The sequence below is a fragment of the Acanthaster planci genome, linkage group LG08, assembly GCF_054643075.1.
Source record: "Acanthaster planci isolate LZ-2023a linkage group LG08, COTS_SCS, whole genome shotgun sequence".
Classification (NCBI taxonomy): domain Eukaryota; kingdom Metazoa; phylum Echinodermata; class Asteroidea; order Valvatida; family Acanthasteridae; genus Acanthaster; species Acanthaster planci.
Window position 1 is genome coordinate 17,887,927 of NC_141784.1, and position 11,337 is coordinate 17,899,263.

The window sequence follows — 11,337 nt, forward strand, 5'->3', positions numbered from 1 at the left end:
TCAATGTTTGACCAACAATGACGGAAAATTAATTGACCAACAATGTGGTAGCTTTAACCCAGGTTGGGCAAATTACAAATGTCCATCACTGTTTTGACCAATGTTTTTTACAGTGTATGAGCAACTAGCAGGGCACCTCTGGCTAACTAACCAAACTTGAAGAACTCCACTGTAGGATTAGAAGACATTGCGTTTCTCACGTTCCTGACATAAGAATATGTTCGTTTGAACGACCAGGTGTGAATTAGAACATACTTACTTTCTTTGCGGTGCGTGATTTTCTATTGCTTATTCATAACATAGGTGGCATTCGTGGCTTACGTAACATAGGTGGGTTCGGGTAGGACCAGCGGCGTGATCTTTCATCACGTCAGTAGCGGCACCGGGTTAACATTGCATTTTGCCAATATGTTACACGACGATATGCAACCCAGGATCCGTCACCTTCTTCTCCAGCAACTAAAGCAGACTTACAAGAAATTCTAGCAGTTTTTGTATCCTCATCCGATGAAAAATTAAGAAATACGAGATCCGACTTCCTAAAGTTACACAACAAGGCTACAAATTCTCTAGTGGAGAAGATTAAGGACTCAACGAAAATTAAATGGCGCAGGGAAGGAAACCAGCGGCAGTTTCAGTTTAACCAGCAAGTATCAAGCTAAGTTATCGTCCAGTTTTTCCCCCTTTTTTTCAAGGATGTTCTGAAAAATCTTCTATGCCAGCATGGCACTGCTTTAACGTTCAAATTGGGCGTACAAAAATTCGGGCGGGGCGTGGTGCCCCACCGGTGCCCAAATACACTGACAGAACCCAAAAGTGTGATCATTGGTGTTTTATTCTGTGTTAGGATTAGTTTTATGAAATAATATTTATGGGAGTAATAAATGTTCATTTGAACGACCAGGTGTGAATTAGAGCATATTTACTTTCTTCGCGGTGCGTGATTTTTCTATGGCTTATTCAGTTGGATGTTACGTAACATAAGTAGGTTCGCTTAGGACCAGTGGCGTGATCTTTCATTCACGTTAGTAGCGGCACCGGGGTAACATTGCATTTTTAAAAATAAAATTGGTAGCAGGCAAAGAACGAAGTTCAAGCGTGACCAAGGGTCAGAGGTTGATAGTAATGATGGTGGTAGTCAGTCTTTTCGTCGACCTGGTCAAGTCTTTCCCTTTGGTCAAACCTACGGCAGACCTTACGCAGGCGAATCATGCTTCATATGTGGCAGTTACGCCCACTGGAAGGCCACGTGTCCTAGGCGTAGTGCAGCCAGTACAGCCTCCACCTCCTCTGATACACAATAAAGTTAAGTCGACCACTGTGAGTAGTTCCGATAATCAAGCAGACCTGAATGACTTTTCAATAACGGAATGTTTTTGTGAATATGAGGAAAACAATGGAATATCCGCCATCAGGGTTGCAGGTAGATTGGTTAATCATATCCGATTTGGGGAAAATATTTCTGCACCTGATTTCATTATCAATACCATAAAATTTGGTTATGTCATTCCTTTTATTCTTCAGCCTCCCTCTCTTTCCAAGAACAACAAATCAGCTCCGTCTCACGTGCCGTTTGTAAACCAAGCTATTACAGACTAGTCAATTTGGGTATCGTAGAAAGATGTCCAAAACAACCCACAATAGTGAGTCCACTTACAGTCTCGGCGCAGAATACTGGGAAGAAGTGTCTCATCCTAGATTTAAGGTTAGTTAATGATCATCTCCACAAATCCTAAGTCAAGTACGAAGATATGCGTACAGCAATGCTTTTCTTGAAAAAGGTGGGTTTGTGTTCAAGTTTGATCTAAAATCCGGATATCACCATGTAGATATTTGCCCGGCCCAAAGGGAATATTTAGGCTTTGCTTGGAGTTTTAATGAAGCTTTCAGATTTTGACAACTGCCCTTCGGCCTTTCCTCCGCTCCGTATATATTTACCAAAATAATTAGACCATTGGTGAAAAAGTGGAGAGGGAAGGGAAAATGCATTGTGGTGTTTTTAGATGATGGCTTGGGATTTGCCACTTCCTAAGAAGAGGCACTGAGAGTTAGTTTAGAGGTCAAACGAGACATTTTGTCTTCTGGGTTTGTACCAAACGTTCTAAAAAGTGTATGGTCTCCTGTTTCCAAAAGAGAATGGCTAGGTTATGGAATTGATTTGGAACATGGAATTTTTTCAGTCCCACCAAAGCGTATTATTGACATTAGTAATAGTGTTGTCGAGTTACTCTCCAGGATACATACCCAGAGTAATTCATTTAAGAGCATTGTGGGCAAGATCATGTCGACGAGTTTGGTTACCGGTAATGTGGCGAGAGTCATGACCAAAGCACTTCACACGTGTATATGGAATCCAGGATGGGCGAGTGCAGTAGCCCTTTCCACAGAGGCTGTGGACGAATTAAAATGTTGGGAAAACAACATCGCAAAACTGAACAGATGTGTCTTAGGTCCTCGTGCCGATTGTTCACGTATTGTATGCACAGATGCTAGCAGCACCGGGTTTGCTGGCTATATAGTAGACATGGCCAATACCATATCCCATGGTTTATGGGATGAGAGTGAAGCTCAGAAGAGCAGCACATGGAGAGATCTGAAAGCTGTTGAGCTGGTGTTGAGTGCTCTATCCCCTAAACTGTCCTACCGAAAGACTAAGTGGTTTACGGATAACCAGGCTGTAGAGAAGATTGCCTTATGCGGCGGCATGAGGAGTGAACTCCAACAGTTAGCTTCACATATTTGCACGACTTGTCTAGAGTACAATATCCAGTTGGATATGGAGCGGATTCCGCGTTCAAAGAATGAAAAAGCAGACGGGCGTAGTGGCATCATAGACAACGACGACTGAAGCATTTCAAATGAAGTTTTTCGTTATTTCGATGCTTTATGGAGTTTCCATTCTATCGACAGATTTGCCTGTTTTTACAACACCAAGTTACAGCGCTTTAATTTGAGGTTTTGGAACCCCAGTTGTGAGAATATAGATGCTTTTACCCTAGACTAGAGCAGAGAAAACAATTGGCTCGTTCCTCCAATTTCTCTAACCCCTCGAGTGCTCTTTCATATAGCAGATACTAAAGCTGTTGGAACCTTGATTTGCCCTTGTTAGTTTTCGGCACCAATTTGGCCCCTGTTCTTTACAGATGGTTGTAATCCAATTAGAGCAGTTGAGGATATTGATGAGATTCACCCATACCCGGGATTATTAATCTATGGGAGAGGTGGTAATGAAGAGTTTATACCAAATATTATCAGACGTAAGAATGGCAATAAGATTAAATTTTAAGCGTTGAGCATATTGCAGTGCTTAATTTATTCACAAGTTAAAAACTATAATACCCTTACTTATATCTATTGTACACACCTGTCTACATTACAGGTAATATTCAGTAAAGGAGTTTGGCAGCAGAGGCAGCGAGAGGGCAATTCAGAATTGCAGGAGCTGGCGTCACAGTTACCAACAGTCATGCCAAGTGCAGGGGCCAGTTCTACTGTGCATAGTCGGATGCATTTATAAAAATGGGAGGATTGGGCATCTAAACAAGGCAAGGAATCACATATCAGCAAGGTACGAGACGGAGAGACCCCCCTGCTTTGTGTTGGTCATTGTCTCGCAGGAATCTGGGGAATTCCTTTCAGACATCTTGGGGGATGTGTTAAGCAACAATAGTCTGGAATGTGTACAGGGATTGGACATGTTGGGGGGTACCCCTCGGTCTCATTTCTTGCTGGGTATAAAGAATCTTGCCCGGCTAATCCATTTGATTTTGCTCTTTGGTTCATTTGAGCAAATGCCCCAATTCTCCTGCCCCCATCATCAAAGCAGTAGCAGCGATCTCTTGAGCACATAAATTAGCTGGTGTTAATGATATTTCTTCGTCTTCAATAGTTTCACTCATAGCAGAGGGGGTCAAAAAATCTCTTGTGAAGCCAGTAAATAAAAAAGAACCTATAACAACAGATATTCTCAAACAAGTGCTACATACGTATGTTGGAAAAATGGTCACACGATAGCTAATCTACTAAACTTGAGAACTGTCACCATGTCTTTACCAGCATACTCAGGTTTCTTACGCTTTAAGGAACTTTCCCAGATAAAGCTTGGGCATATTGAGTTGACTCCCGATGGTCTGAACTTGTTTGTACCAACCAGTAAAACCGATGTATACAGAAATGGCAGATCGGTTGTCATTAGAAGCACCAGCTCTTGTTACTGCCCTGTAGCAATGCTTAAATCTTACATTTCCTTTGCTACAATAGACGACCCAGACCAGTACATTTTCAGAAATTTGTCAAAGGTAAAAGCATGTTACAAGCTTAGAGAAGTTAATCAGCCGATGTAGTACACTTGAGTGAGGGAGGTGATTTTAAATACGATTAAACCTTTTGTAGATGACGTTTCTCGTTTCGGAGTTCATAGCCTCAGTATGAGCGATTGTTGTCACAGGTCAGGAGACAAAAAAGTGTCCTCTTCTCGAGGCTCGAAAACTCAAGACAGCTAACTTCAAGAAATTGCGAGAAACCCACCCTCGCGACCATGGCGGGTTCTATCGATACCGTAATGATACTCGCCCAAGAAGGATCGACTCCACTTAGTACACCAACAATACACAAAGAATCGATTAATGATTCACAGTAATAAATCATTACAACAAATGATCGATCATAATGCGCCAAAGGATCGAGGTGATTGGCTAGTCACGTTATGCTTCATGAGTAATACATGTCCAGGGTTACGACTGTGTAAACAATAGACTTGCACACGAACGTTTACGTCGTAACAAAAAACTGCATTTCAGTCTAAATACGCTGAAAAACCGATCTCCGCACAATAAAGTAAATTTTTCTTTTAACCATTGTCAATTATTTCATAAGAACAACGATCAGGCCATTGAAAGTACATGTAGCTTTAAAGCTACATGTATTTCAAATGAATTGATCGCTCTCTGCTATTCTCAGGGCTGTTCTTATGAAGTAATACCTTTTCTTTCTTTTTCTCCAGTAGTGAAAGTCTGCGTCAGTGGAGCCCACAATGTGACACTTCATAACAGCAACACAGGTACTCCAATTGGGTTGGAGGGAGAGAGGGCAGGTTTTTTCCTAGCAATGGGGGCTCTTTTGGTAGGAACTTTAAGTCATGCTGCTTGAAATTCATTCAATCTTCATTTAAATATATACGTTGTTAAATTGCACACCTGAAAGAACGGAGCAGAATTAAGTTACCCATCATGTACATTTTAAGCGTCCATTTAAGTGCTCAGGTGATGTAAATACCGTTTTTCTCTTTTTATTATTTTTTCCAGGAGATGTCCCAGTCAATGTGGAAAAGAATTCGTGTGACAAAAAGTCACAAGGTAAGTTACATTTACACGTATTTTGCAGTCTAAATTAAGAAATTGAGTAAAATACAAGCAAAAGTATAAAAATAAAGGGTAAAAGTCAATAGCAAAAGAATTTTGTTGAAGATGGCCAGTTGACGGCTCTTCACACAAATGCCGAAAGTTCAGTGATACCAATTATGGTTCTAAAGTTCCCCAAAATAAGAGCAAATTGTAAACATGCCGGATTGTCTGTTCAAGCATGAACTAAAGCAGAACTTGAAAACCATTTTACTTTATCTTCAAAGAAAATGGCAGCTCATCCTCATACATATAGTTTACATAATGTAGGCCGCGTCCGAATCACTTGGTTGTGGCTTGAAACTGCGCATATCTTTATGGGAAATAGCTGCAGTCACGACCATAGACTCGTGTGTAATTTAAAAGCCACAGCCAAGTGATTCAGACGCAGCCATTCGGGTGATGTATAAACCAAACAGCATTCAACATTCATGCAATAATTATAATATAATTGGTAACTGAATGAGTGTTCTGTTTACAAATCTTTGCTTTGAGACTTTGTCAAGTCGAACGGGGCACTCTGTCATCATGGAATGATTTTTTTCCTTTGTACTTATAAACATTTATTATTGTACAATTTATGATGTTAGGGCCTACATATTTAATTATGATCTAGACCAATCATCCGGTTTTTATCGTTTTATTTGAGTACCATTTTTAACTTGAATTGATTTAGGTCTTTTTCAATTTAATCCACTCCTAGAAAGTACCTTTCGAGCAGACAGTATCAGCAGTCTATCTCCAACAGCAAAGAGTTTGGCAAGTCCATCCTGTTCACCAGGCACTCAAGAGCTGCGTACCCCGTCCAACAAAACAGACAGTGGGCCTAACCAAACAGGTACTAGCCTACACTAGAAGGTCCAGCTCAGTAAAACAAACAGAAACAATATTATAACACACATTATGTGGATTAATTGGTCATGCCTTATGATATGAGCATGAATTACTCACATTTCTTTGAACCAACCATGGTCTTTTTATGGGGGGGGGGGCTAAATAGTCCGAGTAGGCTAGGCAACTTACGTTGCGTTCATGGAGTCTTTCCACAACGGTGCGGCCAAGTATTTGAAACTTTCCCATATCCAGTTGGAAGATTGACAAATACGTCTCGACCCTCCAGGTGAGCCTTCACGGCCAAAATTTGCCGTGGTTTAATTTGTCTATCGGAATCCCAAGCTTCGGTGCTGCATATTTGAGGCAATTCTGGAAGAGATTGTCGGTATATAGTTTACACCACTGCCGGAAAGGACGCCGTGTTGAATACGCGCGCCATTGTAATGATGAAAAATTTATTACATGCGCCACAGAGGCAATTGTTTTGATTGGTGGAGACCTACGCATACGCATACATCATATCTGCTACCGTAGCAAATGTAAAAGAAAACATAAGCTACGTGGGGCACAACTCCAAAGGCGTTTGGGGCGTGCGTGAGGTTCGTGCGGTAGTCTTTCTTCGTGCGTTGGTTTGGTGCTTAAACTAGTCTCCTCCAGCTCCTCACTCTTGAGCGACAATCCATTTTGCCGCGGGTGCCTTGATCAAAGGCAATGAAGACACCAGTGTTACGTATACACGCCTGGAAATGAAGCTATTCGAACGCTTCAGTGTATTCGCCGAGGCCTTCTGGGAATGTATGGTCAAGTCCTCACCATGTTCCATCATGCAGGCCTACGTCCATGCTCGAACAGTCCATCCCTGAAGTCATTACTGTATGTGACGTCCGACTGTTTTAATTGGAAGGAATCTTTCCCTTTAACATGCCCCTTTTTCAACAAAGTTATTAGAAACGAAGCGTCCCGCCATTCAAATTTTGTCTCAATTAAGTTCCTTTTGGGTACGCGTACAGGCAAACCCTTGAATCTCGAAGGCAAAGACTCCTTGTTCAGTTTTCAGCAAAATGTCAGTGTTCAGGTTAATTAATTGTCCAATCGTCAACCAAAATACTTCTGTCAACACTCGTCACATGGATACACTTCTTTTCAACCATCTATATGCTAGAACCCTAAGCCTTAAGAACACTTCAATTCATTCATTTCCTCGGGTCTGGAGTAACCTGCCAACCAGTGTCAAAGATGTCCTCACTTTGGATTCATTTAAGCATTTCAGTACCTACTTGTGTGACCACTTTCAGGGTATTTAAGTGACGTGTCCTTTACTTCTTGCCATAAACTTATCATTGATTTTATTGTGTTTTTAAGTCATTATCCTTCCTATTTATAGTTCTATTATTCTTCATGCATCGTTTCTATTGTAACATTTGTTGAGATTTCCTTTGATATATCCTTGAGAAATGCAATTACATCTGTAACTCAAACGGATCTTTTTTTCCAATTGACCATTCTTTTCCCTTATGCAATATCCCAATTTTTAGGCCACCAATTAAGAATTCTAGTCTCATCGTATTAATGGTTTTGTTTTCCTATACTTCTTTTCTACTTTCTTTTTTTCTCCAGTGATTCTCTTGCCATTATAGTTTTCTACCTTTAATGTGTTTTGTTCCACTTTAAGGATGGATTAAATGGCTTTCGAGCTGCAGTGGTTTATTTTCACTTTTATTAATCCTGACCACCTTAAAGTGGGTTCTTTTGGTTTGTTTGATGTTTGTCTTTTGCGTTTTAATATATATGTTCTAGTTTGTTTTGTTCAATCTTGTTTGGCCGAATAATTAATAATAATAATAATAAATTCTTCATGTTCGATCAAAACTTACTGCACGTGCGCGTGTAGTTGCAGCATGCACAACCGACCGTCACACAAACGCGTGCGTATATGCGGGCGATGCGTTGGTGAGTTGGCACGGCATGTCAAGTAATCTCTGCGAATGGAAATTTGAAAGCTCGGTGTCTGTTTCTCTAAAGGTATGGGTAAACCCCACAGAAGTCAATAGCTCATGCATTGGTCACTGGGTTGACTGCACGAGTTTATTAGTCGGGTATCATCAAACACCGGTCAATTTTCTATAAAGTAGCCCCTGCGCAGTCCTGTTACCCGCCACTGCCACGCTGTTTCGCACGTGTACTTCATTCTTCGCGATTAATCAGTGTGTGGGATTATTCCTTGCGTTAACCAATTCTCACTTCTTCAAGACCGTGCAATTTTGTGGATCAGAACTTGCAATGGTCACTGTTTTTCAGGTGCTTCTGACCGTTTTCAATCATTTTCTGAAATATGGTAGCGAATTATAAATGTGGAAATTGATAATCAAACTTAGTAGTCATGTGTAAATGTATTTTGCATGATTTAATTTGGCGAGAAAATGAGACGTTTTCCGTTGACCATCATTTCTGCACGTGGACATCGATGATTTGCGTCAATATTTCACAAAACGAAGTACCCCCAAAATAATAAACTAGTTTAAGGAAATCATTGAATCCTTTCAAATTACAAAGTCAACTAACATAATTTGCTGAAGACGAGTTTGTGCGAAAATAAGTTTTGAAAATATGATCTCTGATCTCATTACATATGCAAAACTGAGCGATTCATGAATACGTACCAAATAAACGAAAGCCGTGAGCTCAACGCTGCGTACTGGCTGGAAAATTGCAGGTTAACAAAAAATCTCTCCCGAAGACAATTTTCATCTCGATGATTAACCCCTCTGAAACAAGTGAACGTCCTATAATAAGAAATATATCATACGGGTTTAAACACTCCGAGTCACAGCTGAAGTCAATAAATTATCAATAGAAATTATTGCCAACTGTTCGTGGATCGTGGTCTATCTTCACGCAATTGAGAAACCAAGGATTTGCAAGCCGTCGCTGCATGAGAAGGGTTTGAACGTAGAGGGCGATTGTCGCACAACACCTTCCGTCCACCTGCGGGGCTCAAATGTATTTCCAGTCAAATAATGAAACGAACGTGCGATTCGGAGCGGAAAATCGTTTAAAAAGTAACTCCATACACCCAAGACTCAGCACACCATGAATTAGCAAATTTCTCGCCTTGAATCTTTAAAATCCTTATCAAATATGACAGATGGGACCAAGTGTACACATACTTTTACAAAATGGGGTAGATCCAGGTATTTAAATGAAAAAAAAAATTGTGGCGGTTTCTCCTCCGTAGTCAGTGAACCCTTGGCTCGCAGGGCCACTCAGCCCGGTCGCGGCGCCGCTCGCGCGTGATTTGGCCATGGCCTGAATCCGTTTGGGTGGAAATATACCGCCCGTTATACCAAGGACAAGGGACGCTGAACGGAATGGCACGCCCGGTAAAGATATGTGTTATACCATCTACTTCTAGCTGGTTTATTCACTTCCACTCACTTCCTCAATGCGTGAGGTACCCTAACAAACTAATGTTAAACATTTACAAACGGCAAGGAGGGGGGCATGAGGACCCATCGCGCACCCCCTCGCCCTGCCGAGATATACTGTCACAAAATTAACTAAAGGTATAGTACCGGTTCATGTACTCACATGAATTAGTTACAAACGTCCCGTCAGTACCCAATCCTTTTGCACAATCCAAGATAAACTAACAATTCAGTCACAATCGTTAATCACATTAACTAAATCCCGGTACCAAAGTTGTGTCAGTCGATCCAATCTGAACTCCTCCGCAGCTCGACTTAGACTGACTAATTTTCTCAATTCTGACATTATTTAATTCCTTCCCCTGTTTTCCACAGTCAGGAAAACACCATCTTAGCACTAAAATGCAAAACAATGGTCCACAATACCCCTTTTCAACCTTTCGTCCACTTACTAATTTTTATCATACTCCGGATATTGTCAAACTCCCCCCCCCTTTTCCCATCATGGCAGTCTTATTAGTTCAGTTTCCCACTTTCCACAACATAATTTACTCACTGAAAACACGTTGGCAAATCCACTGACAATACACTTATACCCCTTTGTTCCATACCCCTGACTGACTGGACATACTTGACGGCCCCCGGTTTCCAAACTCCGGGACCTAACCTGAAACCTAATTAAGCGCATCACTGCTCAACCCCACTGCCATTCCTCTAGAGTTTTAAAGGTCACCAGACATTCACGTTACAATATTCACGTGCAGACTCGATCAACGCATTTTACCATACGGTGGTGAAGATAAAATGAACATTTTAAAGCAATTAATGCAGGTTTCTCTCTGTTCATTCTTCTGATTTTTACATCAGAAAGAACAACCAAAAAGAGGCCACGATCCAATGATATTCGAAGCAACACGACTGCGAAGAAGAAAATAATAGACGGTAATTATAAGCATTAATTTTAATTTTTAAAGCACATTTGAAATATTAATGGTGTAATTAGTTTCAGTCTCGCGGTGTTTTTCATTTGTCACTGAATGAATGAATGAATGAAAACCGAGACCCTTTGTAGTTAACACACTTTCTTATACAGAATGTTAAAAGGGTCTTCAGCGGGATATCAAGGGGCCAGGAGGAGAAAGGAGAGCCATTTTAGGGTTAAGGTTTCGGATGAAAATATTTTGACAAATTTGACTCTTGTACAAGTTTATCAGTCTCGTCATATATTTCTTTTTGCTTTTCTGTGCAGCTGATGTCATAGTGATCAGTGACAGTGATGGTGACAATGACCTGGACTCGCCAACAAAAGGTAGGTTATTTTATACCAACTACGCTTAATTCTCTTCGTAAGAGTTCAGTGAGCCTAGTCACTTTCAATTAATTGGCTCACAATTCAAATTGACACAAATGAGATTGGGGAGGAAAAAATCAGTTGAACAAAAAAATATTGATCTATCAGCATTGCAACCAACTATCAGCATTGTCTCCATGAAATAAATAACGTTAACGTCAGCCACAACAATGTTTGAGCTTCTCCTGCTCTAATTTTGATCCTTCTAATAATCATTTGTAAATCCAGTTGAAGAAAAGACACCGTTACAATGATAATAGGGTCTACAAGTGTTTTATTTAAAAACACAAACTATACTGGAAGTCTGATGCTGATGCCGTTAGGATGA

General features: G+C 40.7%; 1 long non-coding RNA gene across 1 annotated transcript; it reads left to right on the forward strand.

Annotated features, from left to right (window-relative positions):
- The first annotated feature begins 336 nt into the window (after positions 1–336).
- On the forward strand, positions 337–10,968 carry LOC110987580 (uncharacterized). The gene is made up of 6 exons (XR_015426252.1): positions 337–1,705; positions 3,380–3,568; positions 5,003–5,059; positions 5,304–6,237; positions 10,526–10,600; positions 10,908–10,968. It is a non-coding gene; the product is annotated as an uncharacterized LOC110987580 (long non-coding RNA).
- Positions 10,969–11,337: the final 369 nt, after the last annotated feature.